The sequence below is a fragment of the Balearica regulorum genome, chromosome 12 (assembly GCF_011004875.1).
Source record: "Balearica regulorum gibbericeps isolate bBalReg1 chromosome 12, bBalReg1.pri, whole genome shotgun sequence".
NCBI classification, from domain to species: Eukaryota; Metazoa; Chordata; class Aves; order Gruiformes; family Gruidae; genus Balearica; species Balearica regulorum.
In genome coordinates, this window is record NC_046195.1 from 14,691,105 (window position 1) to 14,702,955 (window position 11,851).

General features: G+C 43.6%; 1 protein-coding gene across 1 annotated transcript in view; it reads right to left on the bottom strand.

Annotated features, from left to right (window-relative positions):
* Positions 1-1,246: 1,246 nt before the first annotated feature.
* Positions 1,247-11,851, bottom strand: part of MINAR1 (membrane integral NOTCH2 associated receptor 1) — a 40,602-nt gene continuing 29,997 nt past the window's right edge. Inside the window, exons 9-10 of the transcript XR_012837436.1 lie at positions 11,681-11,796; positions 1,247-11,253 (exon numbers count right to left, since the gene is read on the bottom strand). The gene's annotated coding sequence lies outside the window, so the exon portion shown is untranslated. The remainder of the gene's footprint in view (positions 11,254-11,680; positions 11,797-11,851) is intronic.

Below are 11,851 nucleotides of genomic sequence, written 5' to 3' on the forward strand. Positions count from 1 at the left end.
TAATGGATTTGCGTCCCCATGTATTCTCTCAAAAAGCATGACAGTGTCAGCAGGGGAGTGACTGGGAGGAGAATGCACAGTCTGTATCTTAAATCAGAAGGATCTCAGAAAATGAGGTGGCCAAGGAACAGCACAAGAGAAATGGGGCATATGATGAAAACACATAAATCTGACCTCCAGCAACCTTGAATGTCACGATTTCTAGACCCCCTCTAAGAGGCCTGGACCTCTGGTTTCCACTTCTTTTTCGTAGGTAATTCTAATTCATGAAGTGCATTGAAAATTTCAGCCAAACTCATACCACCACACACAGCCTCAAATATTCATAGGGCTTTTCCACTATGAATCTCTGTGCTGACTGGTGTGTCCACAGGCAGCTCAGCCACCTTGGGCCACTCTGGCTCTGGAGGTCATCTCATGGAGATGCTCAGGTGATGCAGAAGTCAGAAAGTTCCTATGCAGAAAATCTCTCCCATTCTATTAACCCCTCTGACATGCAGAATAGTCATTTTAAGACTGGGCAATCCAAATAGCAGACACAGTTATACCAGATCCAGACCCAAGTGGAACTCACCTCGACCTTCACAAGTTCACGGCCCTGTGACATCTCCTGTGCTCAGGTGGGAGATGCTGCAGACCCCCAGGGCACTGCATCAGCTCAGTGAAACACACTTTTCCAAAATAAAACTCAGTGGCTTATCTAAAACTTTCAGAGAAACTTGCACTAGCTGCAAAGTCTGTTCCTTCAAGCACAGAAACCCAGTGAAAAGTTAACTAGAAAATTCTCACTGTACTACATAAGCTTCCAAGGCCTTTCCTGTGTTGTGTGTCTCTCACCTAGGCTATTTCCTACTAATAGTTTAATAACAGTTCAGCCACCAGTGCCGTAACTAGTGCCATGCTTCCATAGACGCTCCGAGCTGAGTCTGGCCATGAGGAAGCTCACTGAGAACAGGAGTTAGACCAGCTGTTCATTTGACCTATAGTGCTTTGTGGGTTTTTTTAAATATGCAATTGCAAATCTTATCTTTTCTGCACATATGGCTCCTCTACAGAAAATGCTCTTTCCACTAAGGGGACCTCCAGGGGCGTAGCATTAGCTGCAAGCAAGTGATGCAAATACCAAAATGCTTTATCACCATAACAGAGTCCAAAGGCAAAAGCAATATTTGACCCAGAGATATTTTTCAATTTATTTAAAAAGACAAACAAACAAACCCCAAACAAACAGATTACTAAAGGCTTCTGTAGGTACATCCAAATAACAAACAGTACAATTTAAATTGCCACTGCTTACTGACAAACTACAGCCAATGAGGCACAGTCCTCAAACTCAATCGCAAGTTGTGGCAATTTACCATATTTTCACATTTTCCCTTTACCATGCGTATTCAGATAACCTGCACCCATGAAGTAGGGCAGGCAGAAATCAAAGACAGGGGAGAAGTGAGGCAGGTTTGCCTGGGACAGAGAAAGGATGCCACAGAAGAGTGGAGGCAGGAAGCTTTTGGGGGATAAACGTCCTGTTGTGTTACTTGCACATATCAGTGTAGAAAAACAACTGTTCAAGGAAAGGTAAGTTTTATACAGGAACACAAAGCTACTCATATAGCTTTTCCTCTGGAGAGTAAATTATTGCACTGCTAGGGTAAAAATGGATCAAGCTTAGTGCAAGCTAAGGAACTTCACAGAGCAGTTTGGAGCAGGAAGCAGCTACTGCAGCGACGTGGACTGCCGAAAGCCAGAGGCAAACACAGGGGCAGGGGATGCACTAGCTGGATCATGTCAAAAGTACCGTGAGATATTTAACAGTTTCCTCTGGACAGCCATACAAGATGACACTTCAACACTTCTCATGAGAATTTTTTTATTGGGTTTTGGGCTGCAATGTGAATTCCCAGTAGGTGTTTCATGATAAGCTTCTGAGTTCATATATATGATGATTTGATTGAACCCAGAAACTCAGCCGAAACTGCTGAGCTTCATCCAATTATGAGGTAAACCAACGTAAAATCCAAACAGTGTCTGGGCAGCTGAGTCAAAGGTCAGAATTTGTAAAAGAGAGCAAACCCAAGGGAGTTTCCTGCGGTTTCAGGTCTCTTTGTTTCTGACACTGCAGAGATAAGTTTTGATCTATTCTTATAAATCCACAACTTTTAAAAAAAAAAAAAAAAAGTCCTTAACATCCCTGAGTACTTTAGCACTTTTCGGTAGCTGCTATTACCCATCTAGTTTTGCAGAAGACACTGCTGGGTCTTTTTGGAGTCTGCATCCAGTTGGGTTTATGTGAACTTGGCCTCACACTGGGTGAAGTCTGCCAGCTCAGTGGTCATCACGAGCACTGCTGCCTTGTCATTTTTGGCTGCTTTTGTCCCAGCTGGAATATAGGACTTTCACTGCGTGCAGTTATTGAGAATTAACCATGTATTGATCGCACCATTTAGACACCCAGGATTAACCAAAGAAAGGCAAGTTATCCATTCACAGGTTAGCAAACATACCGCAAGCCTTTATGGAGTGAAACTTTTTTCTTCTACTGCACATACTCATTATTTTCCCTCTCAATTTACATTTTTTTTCCCCCACATCTGAAACATAACACTGATCTTGCCAAGTCTCACTTTCTAGGACTAACCTTGCTTATCAGACACCCTTTCCTGAGCGCTGGGATTATTACTGCTCACTTCCCAGGTGCTCTCCTTTCATTGCAGCTGTCATTACGTGCATGGGAGAAGTCCATAAACCTCAGAAAGAATTGTCTTATGCTGAGGGCTCCATGTGGCTCAGGATGCTGCCTAAGCAAATCTGTTCTCTTCAGTACATCTATATTTATTTTTCTAAACCACCGAGGAGACTCCAACAAAATGCAAAACCCTCACAAGTGATTTTCTAAGTCAAGCAAGCTGTCAGCTTTGCTGTTAACATCAGTTTTGACGATCTCAGGTACAGGCTGAGCTTTTACTCTGCTTTTAGATTATTTCTGAAATCCATGAGCAGCCTGCCAGTGAGTGAGCTTGACTTTGATAGCTAGTAAGCTTGGGTCATCTTACTGGCAAGTTTTCACTTGGGTATCATTTCTAGGATGCAACGTCACTATCATATGAGAAATGAAACTTCTTCAATTATTACTGTTATTGGCTGACTTGGTACCATCAGAGAAACAACTGAGAGTGCAAGCTACCTCTCCTTTTCACTACTGGGGAGAGCAACAGGAAGATTCATGCTCTTGTCAGCTTTTTTACAATCTGCAGAAACAACACCAAGCCATTTGCTGAGACATACGTTGCAGAAATCCCATTGCTCACAGTAACAACTGCACCATCACTGAGGCTATGGGTTTTTTTTTTTATAATTAGCCCTAGCAGGTCACAGGAACCCTGAGAAAGTTACAGCGAGCAGGTGGAGAGTTGTTCATGCAAACCGCTTTAGTAATTTTTTTTTTTTTTCCATTTTTGTATCCTGGTGCCATAGTGAAAGTTGTGGGAAGGCACAGAAAACTAGCACAGAACTGAAATCAGAGCCAGCTGGAAGCTGCGAATACCAGACTAGGTTAGAGTTAGGGCAGGTCCATAGGCAGGAGGTGAAAGGGTCTGCATATAGACACACCAAAAATCCAGAACTGTTCCCAGGTGTTGCTAAATGCATTGAGCAAATTCTAAGTAATATGTTTCTGCTCTCTCAAAATTTACAGGGTTAAAATATTACCACTTTTCATGTGAGCTAATCTCTTATTGGAGATCAGTTAAAAAAATGAGGGTGTGGAGCTATGTTGTTGGTGTGTAAGCTGTCAGGCCTTATCAAGATTGATGCTGAAGGTGAACTTCAACCAAATGGGACAGAGAAGAGCCAAACAGGTAGAAAACATGGGGGAGATGGGGCCAGGTCAAGCTGGGAACACAGAGCACTTTAGCGCGTACGCAGCCAAAAAAAAGATGTGTTCCTGCAAGAATGTGGTTGTTCATGTTAGTGTTATTTTAATTTTTTTGATGGCTATTTGTGCATCTTCAGAGGCAAACAAGCCACAATTTTGCATACTGCATAGCTGAATTTTGAGCAAGTCACATACAAGTGTGAGAACTATTCAACTTCATTTTTTCTGTAAATGCTCCCAGAAAGCTTGCTCTCCCTTCTACCCACATGCTCCAGCTACCAGACAGATCCATAAATGATACATGAGATAAATGCTTCTGGGAGTGTTTATGTGATTTGGGTTGCTCTGGTACTTCTGAAAACATTGCTCATCAGGAATCCAGTGTCTGCATAGGACCCTTTAAAACAATCCTTGATTATTTTGTTCCTCTCCTACTCTTTCTGTTTCATAGTGTTTTTCAACATGTTCTACATTTTGACTGTGATCATCTGGGTACACTGAGAAATCCTTTAAATGCTTTGATGGATTTCAGAAATTCACATGTTCTTTCTTTTTACAACCCGCTATTTATCCCAACTGTTGGAGTTACCTCTAAAATCTGCACAAATACAGATAATTATCACTCCATTCTTGGAAAGCACACTAACCCAAGCTTCCTCTTGTAGTTACCAGAGGACAGTAAAGTCCTCAGGATCTGTAAGGAGCACTTGGAGGCAGCACCAGGGCGGTGATGTTAAGAGAAAGCCACAAGCCACATGGCAGCTGGAGAATTATCAGTACTCCATCAATTTTACTCAATAGTACTGATTTACACAAAATGGAAAAAAAAAAAAAAAAAAGGTAGCTTTACAATCTAAGACACAGGGTACTTGATTTAGCTGGAAGAAAAACCTACGGTGCTTCCACCCTGCCATTATAGCTATGGGAAAACATCTGAGCTGTATTTTGGCATCTTGTCTTGATTCTTCCTGCTGAGAAGGACACCAAAGGCAAGAACCTCAGCAGAAAGGTCACATCTTCCCTTGGACACACCACATATCAAAAACACCAATGCTTCTGAACTGACCTCGCCGTTGTGCTGGCCCCCACTGCACTGATGGGAGCATTCCTGCAAATCACCAAACACTTCTTTCTTTCTCCTGTACTTACAAACTCCACTGCACTTCCACGATACTGCAAAAACTGAAAACAAGCCAGCCACCTCATTTCCACCAAGTTTGGTCCTAATGGGAAAAGTTTCTACTCAGCTCCCTGACCAGACAACTGTCTCATTCCTGGAGGGGCAACAAGAAAGCTGCAACCCCCAAACAAGTCTACGCAAACAGGAACAAGGGATCTGCTCACATCTTTCCAGACAAGAAGAGAAAAAAAAACCCTAAATCCCTGGCTAGAGCAGGGCCTTACCTTGCAGCCACAGCAGGAAGGATCCCCAGGAGCACTGCTGCTATCCACCTCCCTCCCACCTTGCAGGGGCAAGCAGGCTCAGCTGCTGCACATCAGCACATCACAGAGGGCATAGCTTGGGGCTACCTGCTGGGAGAGGGGCCCTGCATGTGTTTTCACTTATAAAACAGCATTTTGATCAGGATGCCCTGCCCAAACCAGTGCTCTGCTCCAGCCCAGACCAGCTGGTGACTCCCTGTCCTTAAATCTCTTCCAACCTCAACTTTCCCAATGCCTTGCTTGTGCCTTTCTTGTTATACACCTTCCTGTTGGACCCTCCCCTCTCTTTTAGGTCCTCCTATTCCACCACTCTCCCTCCCTCATCCTGGGCAAATTAACAGAAAAGCACAGCTGACCCCATTAAGGTAGTAGAAAGCATTTTGAAGTTCATATCTTAAATAAAAATGCTATTAAATGAGTAATTTCTTGCTTAAACTCCTTGTGGGAGCAGGAGGTGAGAACATTGTTGATGCTGCCTCGCTCTCAAAAGAAGAAAATTCTGGTCTGTATATGTATGTCTGGTCAGACATGTGTGCATCAGGGAGAAAATATCAACCAAATAAATAATGATGCTAATATTTTTATTAGCATTTTAAAACTTGTAAAAGCTGTGTATATCTTCAGGGAATACTTAAAGCAAGATCTTACAGTGTGGTACATCTGGAGACCAGCTGTAATACACCATGATGCTGCGAGGTGCCAAAGGAAAAAAGCAACAGCTCCGAGCTGGGAGTCCGGAGCGTATCATCGGCTCTGCAGAGCCTGCAACACCTCGGTAGCAGCAGGGAGCAGATGTAGGCAAGGGCCTGCAGTCTGGATATTATTTATATTTTGCAGACTGAAGGTTATTCCCTCTGTGCCCTCTGCTCCCCAGGTCCCATGGGGAGAGGCAGGGAGGTGTCCTCTGCAGCAGTGATGCTGTCCTGTTCCCATGAGAAAGATGTGGCTGTTCCTCTTCTGGGTTACAAATCATGTAGGCACTATTTGTTTGTCTAAGGTTTTCCAGGAAACCTCAAGGAAGTACTAAAACTGAATCTAAAGCCAAATGATTGATTTCAACCCTGAACTGAAAGTGCTGAGCAAAGCACAAAGCCAGCAGGACCCCATCTTCAACTGCTGAAGAGGGTGGTGGGTGATTTCCTGACTCTCCTGATGTTATCGGTAAAAAGTCCCTGGTGACTCCAGGATTTCACTTTCCAAGCTTTGCAGGGAGTTTCACGCTAACTAGCCGGGCTGTTGGTCCTGGTGCCGTGCCACACAGCAACTTCTGGTTGAGGGAAAAGCCCATACCCTTCATCTGAGCCGCTCTGCAGCGCTGCTCTGCAAGAGGGGCATGCAGGCAGGACACCAGCTTCTTTCTGGCTTTGTGCAGGACTTGGGATAATGAGATACCTCTCAGAAGAGCAAAATGTAATGCATTTAGCAAAAAACAACAGCAAATGTGTACACGGGTAAGCAATAGCTCTTAAAGTGCCTAAGTGTTAACAGAGGGCAGCAAATTAGATATAAGCAAAGCCAATGTGAGAAACAAAGCTGTTTTCAATTACGCAAACAGTCCTGTCCCACCTGAAGAGCACTGTGGTGGCTTGACCTTGGCTGGAGGCCAGGTGTCCATTCCCCTCCTCAGCAGGACAGCGGGGGAGAAAATAAGATGGAAAAAACCCCTCGTGGGTCAAGATAAAGGCAGTTTAATAAAGCAAAAGCCTGCAGAAGCAAAGGAAAAACAGAAGATTTATTGTCTACTTCCCATCAGCAGGTGATGTCCAGCCACTTCCCAGGAAGCAGGGCTTCAGTATGCGTAGTGGTTGCTCCAGAACACAAACATTGCAAAAACAATCACACACACACACCCCCTTTGTCCTCCTTTCTCTTAGCTTTTATTGCTGAACAGACATCATATGGTATGGAATATGCCTTCGGTTAGTTTGGGTCAGCTGTCCTGGCTGTGCGCCCTCCCAAGATCTTGCCTATTGGTGGTGGTGGTGGTGGTGGGGAATGTTGGAGGAACAACTGCTGCTCAGCAGCAGCCAAAACCCTGGTGTGTTATCAACACCTTGTTCGCTACCAATACTCAGCACAGCACTGTGAGGGCTGCTATGGGGAAAATTAACTCCATCTCAGCCAGACCCAATACAAGCACAGAGGGAGACGCTTCTCCCCTGGGAGACACAAGTATAAACCCTCTGGGAATATGGAGATAATCCAGAAGAGACTCATTAGAAAAGCAGCAAGAGAAATCAGCAGCTCCCCTATCTGAGGGAAAGAATTGTTGCAAAGTAAGAAAAATAAAGTTGAATACACACATGGCAGAAGACTGAGGGAAACAGTATGTAGAAAATATCCCCTTCTCCACTTTCTCTTTTCTGGTTGCTTGATAGCATTGGCTGAAAAACAAACTTGAGGGCTTTGGGCAAAGCTCTTTGGGGTCTTTGGGTTCAATGAGAACTTTGACCTTTAGTGAAAACTGGTGTGTTACTGAAGAGGAGTCCTAAGGAATTCAGGAAGCTTTTAACCACAAATAGTGAAGGGCAGGACTCTCATGTGCTTCCTAGGTGGGAGAGGAGGACCCTGAGGAAGCTGTGCAGGGGAGGACAGGTGATCCCCATCACACCAGATTTCCCTCCCCGGGGAGGGGATTGAGGTGGTTATGAACAGCCACGTAGAAATGAAGTAGCGGGGGAAGGAGAAAAGAGTGTGGACAAACAGATCTAGCATGGCAAAGAGGACCACAAACTCCCCAAAATCACAGCCCCCACAGCCTCACACAACCATGTGGCAGTTTGCAGTGTTAGCACAGGGGCAGTCCTGCTGCCCGTAACTACCACATCCCTTGCATTTATAACCCTTTTCTAGGTGAGTTGGATTCACCTGCTGTGGACAGCAATGAAACTGTCAAAAGCCATTTCCAGCAGCTACCGACTGCACCGAGTGCTCGTTAGCGCTCTGCAAGCGCAAGTGGTCTGTGCAGCGCCCTTTGACGAAGGCGGCTGTAAGCAGCAAGCAAAGCAAAGATAAAAATTATCAGTGGAGGGAATTAGTGGAAGTTTCTCCGTCTTCTAGCATGACAAAAGCAAGCACCTTCCGCGATTAAGAAACACATTTCCTGATTGTAATCACACGAGTCAGAAGTTCATAAGCTTTTATTAACTGCTCAGACAGGAAATCTGAAGTACGCGATTAGCAAAAGCTACAAAGTCAAATAGGAAATGTCCTATCTTTCCAACAACGCGTAAGCACATAAAGCTAAATCAACTGTTTGGTGATTTTGGAAGTACAATGGGTTGAAACATATTTCAAAGGAATTAACATGCATCATAATGTGTTAGGGCAATGAATTGTATGGCTAGAGAGCAAAGAGTGAGGGTTTAGCTCAAAGGGAACCAATGTCTCAGTTACTCCTGCTGTGCTCCACAAATCCTCTTATTTAAACACAGGGCTAGTTAAGATTACTATTTGTAATTTCTGTTCCTAGCTACTTGGGTCGGGGCACTTTTCCCTTCACAGTGCAGCCTGTGAATCGCGCTGCATATTAGAACACCTGTAAAGAGCAAAAAGTAGTTATTCAGTGATTTAGTCATGACCATTTGAGAAAAAAAGTTTGGTCTCTTGTCTCTCCTCCCTTTTAACCTCCAGATGTGGGCGGAAGGAAGATTCATTTGGGAAATGCAACAGCTCTTTGTGTTATGAACTGTTTGAAATAAACCTTACCTGCCTTTGGATATGTTTGCAGTTTAAAATGGCTCTGTATTTACACTAAATGAAATATTTACCAAAATGATTATGAACATTTTTCATTTGCATAAGTCAATGAATTATATCTTTAACACTGTTTAAAGGATTGGTGCATTTTTGCAATGAAAAATAATGTTTTGGCAATATTAATTTTTCACATAGTTAAAAAATTGGCTATTTTTGGCAGAACAATTAGTATCACAGCTATTCAAAGTGGTTCTGACTTTCTCATTATCGATAAATACTAGAGTTTCAGATTTTAAGACCTTTGGCAATTATTAATAAACTCCAGCATTCAGCTCTGCATCATTAAATCTCAGTCCCCCCCTTCTGATGCAGTGGGGAAAACAAATCCCTGAGAGAAACCTGTTGCTGTCAAGAGAGACAGAAGAGGAGAGGAGAAAGGGGAGGAGGACAAAGAAATTTAGAAACCGGAAGATCTGCATCAAAGCCAACCTCTCAACTAAGTATAATTTGCTGTACGTCTGAAGCCAGTGGAGCATCATCACGTCCCAGCAGCTGAGGGTTTGCCCACACTGCTGTGCTTATGGCTATGCAGCAAAACATTGGCTTCCCCACTCTACGCATAGTATTTCTTCTCTGGCAGCTACTCCATCTGTTGTGATGTTACAGCATCTGAATTTGCTGGTGTACTGCCAGAAAGGATGTTTTCTTCTCTATTTGGAGGAACAGTCATCTTCCAGCTGATCCTTGATTTACTGAGGGTTAGGAAGCCACGCTGAGGAGCCCTGCAAAGACAGAAACCCCCTGGGAGAGAGTTTTGCCAGCCTTTGAATAGGTGGTTCAAACTCCCAGGTGGTTCAAAATCCAGCTTCGGGCAGCAGCTTTTGCCCCCAAACCTTCCGTTCTTGTGCTCCTTTGAATGTGAGCCTCACAGGGAGACCCTGTATATTTACACTGTCCAAGTGTTGTCCTTTGCTGTGGGAATTTATGGTGGTAATAGCACCACAAGTGCTTTTTCCCCAGCACTGTTTATTACACATTATTGTCGGACTCCCTGCCTTAGCCTTCTAAAGGGAAGAGGTGCTTTACAGTACAACAGCAGCGTGGTGGCATTAGGGATGCTGGAATAATCTTTCTAATTGATCTTGGAAGGGGTGGGCAGTGATTTCCTTTCAGTGATTTTCATTAACTGGGCTCTTTGTTATTGCTTGGGTGTGGGTTATGAATACAACAGTTTTCACATGAGTCTACCTTCAGTTCAAACACAGTTCAAACACAATATAATCCGCTTCAATAAAGAGGTGGAAGAATGCAGTTTTCAGTAGCATTTTTATTAAGCACTGGCAAACCCTTATGCATGTTAATGCTTGATAAAAATACAGCTGACCCAGATGCAAAACACTGTGGTGAGTTAAGGCGTATGACAGGTGAAGCAAAATATATCCAGTACTGCATGACACCCACCATCCCTGTAAATTCAGTTCACAAGCACAGGGAAACAGGAGGGGAGCCTGTACTCCTCAACGTGTTAAATTTTGACCATCCACTTTTTAAAAATGGTTGTTTCACCCCAGGAAGGCTATCTAAAACAACCCACAGAATAACTGGATTAGACATTTGCAAGTGGATTGCATCTTGTACTGTTGTTGAAGTTATTCTGTGGGAACACATTGATAATGGCTCATTTATTTCATATTCACATTTACAAACCCAGCCAGAAGAATGGAAAATTAGATGCTCTTATAGCTTATATATGCTAAAAACCACAATTGTGACTTGGCAGTATACAAGTTCTTGCTATTTGACACACCAGTTTTCTTTATTCACTCTTGCTTATACATGTCACCTATACAAAAATGAGCTTAGGAAAACACTCGGTTAAGTGACCAAACAGTTGTAGGTGTGTCCTTGACCACGAGCAGCGGAGAACACTAGCAATCACCTATCTCATATGACAGTCCTGTGATCACTTTAAATCGATGTAAGCTGGCTCTGCCACCAAAACAGCCATTCCTGCCCTGCCCTATCCTGTCCTATCACTTCATTTCAGCTCAAGCATCTCTACAGCTGCATAGCAAAGCAGAGCAAGGGATCTGATCCAGATTCAAACTAACCTGATGAAAACCTACAATTGTGGCTTATGGTGATGGTGGCCCTAAGGCATCGAGAAAGGCGTTATCCTATCTTGAAACAAAATTTTACAGGATCTTCCCAAATTTACGGTAGTGAAGCATTCTCCATGCCTGTGAGAATAAGATATTTCTATTTAAGCAGTAAATACTACTACTTCTGCAAAACCACCTCTAGTTCCCAATTGTCGTTGTTATAAATTTCATATCACTGTGCTCATTTCGGAGTGCTGGGACAAATCTGATTTGGTGTGAATGAGTGCAGCTCCCCAGGTTCACACTGCTGGTGCTGGTTTCACTGGGGATGTGTAATCACACGGCAGCTGGCACACAAACGTGAGACTCTGCCCATCATCCACGGCACTCACTTGCAACTGCAGCCACCCTGTGATAAAATCCATGGATTTCAGGAGGTTACACCAATAAATGCCCTTCAGCCCTGGAGCTGAATGACAATACAAGTAGCCTGAGTTGCAAGAACAAACAGAATTGTTGAGCAGTTCAAAGATGCTCTTTCATACAATTATTTTTGCTACATTACCTCATTGCCATTTTTCTTCTCCATTGGACTGTGCTGTTACAACCCTCTAATATAGGGTCATTTCAGGTCTGCATGGTGTAGCGTTGGAAGAGGAAGGAGGGATATTTTTATGTCTACTGTAGGAAGACATGAGTAAGCAGAGATGTTTAAAGTGAGGCTAAAGAATGGTAC